Genomic DNA, 4,662 nt, shown 5'->3' with positions numbered 1-4,662 from the left:
CTCGGCTCCGCACAGAGACTGGGAGGAGGGCCCGGAGTGCGGGGGCGGGGTGGGGCGGGGTTGGGAGGGGGAAAACAGGGTGCCCCTCCACGTGACCACGTCCAGCCCCACCCCCGAGGGCGGGGCGGCGGAATCCCTGAGCTCTCACTATCATGTTTCTGTGTGGGCCGGATGGAGAAACTGAGGCCAGACGCGGCCCAGCTGATCGGTGCTGGAATTAGACTTGAACCCAAGTCCAGGGCTCATAGTGCTCCCTCCCCCTGCTATTGAGGCCAGCCGGTCGGGCGCAGCGGGCAGCGCTCTCCTGGGGTTGGCATGCCTGGTTCCTGGTCCTGAAGACCAGGACTGGGGTGGCCCAGCTCCGTGCCAAGGCTAAGCGCACAGAGTTGGGCATGCTGGGTGCTCTGGGGCTCCGCAGAAGGAAGTTTAAATGCCAGCTCTGCTCTTCGGTATGGCCTGGGCAAGGCAGCGTCTCTGTGAGCCTGGGAGTCCTCGTCTGCAACATGAAGACGGCAGAACCTGAGAGTTAAATGACAAAATGTATCTGACACGTGGTGTCTTCAAGGCACGGGAGCTGCAACATGGCTAATAAGGCCACAGAGACTGGGCCGGAATGGGGCCTTCCAGGATGGCACAGGGCGCAGCCCACTTGGCTGGGGACGCTTTGGCTATGAGCCTGTTCCCTTACCTCTCTCTCTGGGACCCCAAACCGGGCAGGTGCAGTAGCTAACGTGAGGGCAACAGCAGAGATGCCCAGAGGGGCCGTTCCCCTGGCGCGTGTGTGTGTCCTCAGAGGAGCTTCTCTAAGCGGCCCCTGCTAAGGGGTGGCTGGTGACGTGACAGGTGTCGGTGAGAATTACTGGGTCCTTCCCGGTGGTGTCCCTCCCCGGCCTTTCCCTCGTCACCAGGAACGATGCCTCACGGGGCCTGTGAGGGGAGGTGGCCCAGGACCGGGAGGCTTTGTCCAGGGCAGGTGAGCGGCGGCTCAGAGAGAGAGGGAGGGGGTTGCTCAAGGCCACCCCGCAGGGGGGAGCCAGCAGGGGCTGGGGGACTGGGACCAGTGCCTCCCTGACTGGTGGAGGCTGCGTTTGTGTTCCCCTCCAAATGCGTGGGTGGGCGCCCTACTCCCCAGTGGGACTAGTGGGCCAGGGGCCTGTGAGAAGTAGGCAATGAGGTCAGGAGGGCGGAGCTCCCAGGACGGGATCTGGGTCCTTGTAGGAAGCAACCCCGAACAGAAGATCCTAATGTTAATTTTGTCAAAGCTTATTAATATTTTTCTGTACAAGTAGCCCCTGTTTTTTAAGAAATCCTTTCCCAAATGGAGACCATAAAGATACTCTCCTGCAGTTTTTTATGTTTTATTTTTTGTATTTCAGCCCTTTTGTGACTGATATTTCTGGGATGGGTTAAGGAAGCCATTTAATTTTTCTCATGTTAATAATCGGTTATCGCGGCCCCTTTCATTGGCCATTCCTGCCCTCTCTGCTTGCCAGGTTTCCATCTGGGGGAGTGGGTCTGTTTCTCTGCTGTCTGTCCTGTTCCATTAGTCGCTCGTCCCTCCCTCCGTTAATTCCACTCTGATTCTGCTACCCTGATGGTTCACTTTATGTGTTGGCTTGCCTGGGCCACAGGACTCTGGAGAGCTGGTGAAACTTCATTTCTGAAGTTGCCCGTGAGGGTGCTTCTGGAGGAGACGAGCCTTGGAATCTGTGGACTGAGCAGAGCAGGTGGCCCTCCCAGTGCCAGGGGGCCTCGCACCACCCCCGGCAGGGCTGACTAGAACAGAACAAAAGAGGAGGGTTGGATTCTCTCTCTGCCTGGCCTCTTGAGCTGTCTTAGATTTTGATGAAATCAAAATTGTGATGTGTGAACAACGACTTCACTGTACTAGTCAGCAGGGGGCGGTAGATGCTGTTGAGTGAGCATGTGCACTGTGTGGTCGTCGCATTCAAAATGACTGAGTAGAGCAACGAATCTGCATCAAACTGTGTGATAAGCTTGGACATTCCTCCGCAGAAACTATTCAGGTGATCCAGAGGGCCACAGCTATGGGCAACTGGTGCCTGGCAGCTTCATCACGACAACGTGCCTGCTCATGCATCATGTCTCGTGAAGAATCTTTGGTGAAACCTCAGATCACCCAGGTGACTCTGCCCCTCTACAGCCCAGATTTGGCACCCCGTGACTTCTGGCTTTTCCCAAAACTAAAATCACCTCCGAAAGGGAGGAGATTTCAGACCATCGATGAGATTCAGGAAAATATGGCGGGGCAGCTGATGGTGATTAGGAGAACTGGGTGAGGTCCCAAGATGCCTCCTTTGAAGGGGACGGAGGCATCATTGTCCTCTGTGCAATGTTTCTTGTATGTTGTATCTTTTTCAATAAATGTTTCTGTTTTTCATAGTACATGCTGGATACTTTCTGGACAGACCTCGTGTGTGTGTGTGTGTGTGTGTGTGTGTGTGTGTGTGTGTGTGTGTGGTGTGTGTGGGGGTTGGTACTGTCTAAGGTTTCAGGCATCTACCTGGGGGTCTTGGAATGTATCCCTTGCGGATGAGCTACGGTATGTAGAAATATTATTTATTGTATTGTACCAATCTCGCACCCTGTGACCTAGAATTTCTTTCCTGGCCTTGCCGACGCGCTGACCAGAATTGCCGGGACTACGTTCAATGGGTGGTGTTTTCCTCGGCTCCCCAGGAGGACCCCGGGTGGCAGGCAGGACACTCCCTGGTGAAGGCGGAGAGACCTGCGCGAGGTGGCTCCGCTGAAAAGCCGAGCATTTGCTCCTGCAGCCCTCACCGCCCACGTGGTGACGGAGTGTCCCCAGGGCTTGAACCGTGACCCCGATGGCAGGCCTGTCCTTCCTCAGGGGTCCCCAGACCCCTCTGGGGAAAAGAGAGAGGGGACAGGGGGAGAGCTGAGGGTGCCTGGTGGTTTGCTGGGTTGGCTTTTGTGCTTTAAACCCAAACCTTCCTGAGCGACTCCCGGCTGCGTGTTCTTGGGCAAGCCCCTCCTTCTCTGAGCCCCAGCACCCCGGTCCCTACAAGAAGCGGCAAGGGTGGCCGAGCCCATCTCGAGTCCATATTGAAAGCCCGCCGCGTCCCGGCGGTGAGCAGACCCGTTTGGTCACAACGCCCTGGAAGAGAGGAAGAGAGCAAACCCGCTCCCCTGGTCGCTGCTTCAGAGTGAGAAGGACGGCCAGCCAGTGTCAGAAGCTGCCGACAAAAACTCGGCGTGACGTGTCTTTAAATCACTCTCCTGATGTGTAGTTTTCACATGTGAAACCACTCTACGCGTACAGGTTAAAGAGTCACGGCACATACGCGGACCGTGTAACCGGAACTGCGCTCAGGACAGAGAACACGCCGCGCGCCCCTGCACGGTGCCTCCGGTCCCTTTGCGCGTAACCCCGCCCCTCCGCCAGCCCCCAGGTCGCCCACCCCTGGGCAGGGGGGCGTCTCTCCCTGCCGCCTGGATTTGTCTTTCCCAGACGTTTCTGCAGACGCAGCCCTGTCGAACGTGCCCTTCTTCTCCCCGGCTTCTCTCGTTCAGCACTTTGTGTCCGAGAGTCGCCCGCGTTGTCGCGTGCACTGGCGGTTCCGTTTTCATTCCTGCGCAGCGCCGCGGTGCAGGGATTCTCCGCGGCTGGTCTGCCCACGCTCCTGTCGGTGGGCATTGGGCTTCGTTCCCGTCTAGTGAAGGACCTGTGAGTGTGAGTGTGTGTGTGCAAGTCTCTGTTCAGATGTTGCATGTTCATTTTCTGGGATAGTAACGTAGGAGTGGGTTTTGCACTGGGAAGAAATTGCCAGACTGTTTAGAAAGCGTCTGAACGTTTTTCATTCCCACCAACGGTGGGTGAGAACTCCGGTTGCTTTGTGTTCTCGCCAACACTTGGTGTTCTCATTGTTCTCATTCAGCGGTTCTAGTCGGTTTTCAGCCTGTGTCTCTGATGACTGACGGCTGAGCACATTTCCCGAGTGCTCATCATCGGCCCTTCGTGCATTTTCTCCTGCGAGGGGTCGGCTCCAATCTCTTGCCCGTTTTGAACAATGGATCACTTGTCGGTTTATTATTGAGTTGCGAGAGTTCTTTTTTTCTTAAAGTCAGATTCACTATCATTCTTTTTTTATTTTAAAGATTTTATTTATTTATTTTTAGAGAGGGGAAGGGAGGAAGAAAGAGGGAGAGAAACATCAATGTGTGGTTGCCTCTCACGTGGTCCCCACTGGGGACCTGGCCTGAAACCCAGGCTTATGCCCTGACTGGTAGTCGAACCTGTGACCCTTTGGTTCGAAGCCCACACTCAGTTCACCAAGCTATGCCAGCCAGGGGGTTGTGAGAGTTCTTCATGTGTTTTTGGTACCAGGTCTCGGTCAGATCTGTGTACTGCAAATATTTTCCCTCAGTCTGCATGCACCTGTTTTCATTTTCTTAATGGTGTTTTTCACAGAAAAGTTTTCAGTTTTGATACAATCCAACAGATTTTTTCCCTTTTATGACTCATGACTTTTGTGACCTAAGAAATATTTGCCTACCTCAAGAATATAAAAATTTTCTCCCTTTTTCCCTCCAGAAGGTTTATAGCTACAGCCTTTATGTTTATGTCTATGACCTATTTTTGGTTTTATATATGACATGAAGCTTGAGGTTCGTTTTTTT

The sequence above is a fragment of the Phyllostomus hastatus genome, unplaced genomic scaffold, assembly GCF_019186645.2.
Source record: "Phyllostomus hastatus isolate PE091 unplaced genomic scaffold, TTU_PhHast_1.1 phas_scaffold_501, whole genome shotgun sequence".
Taxonomy (NCBI): domain Eukaryota; kingdom Metazoa; phylum Chordata; class Mammalia; order Chiroptera; family Phyllostomidae; genus Phyllostomus; species Phyllostomus hastatus.
The sequence above is the reverse complement of the archived record's forward strand: the minus strand, read 5'-3'. Positions refer to the sequence as shown.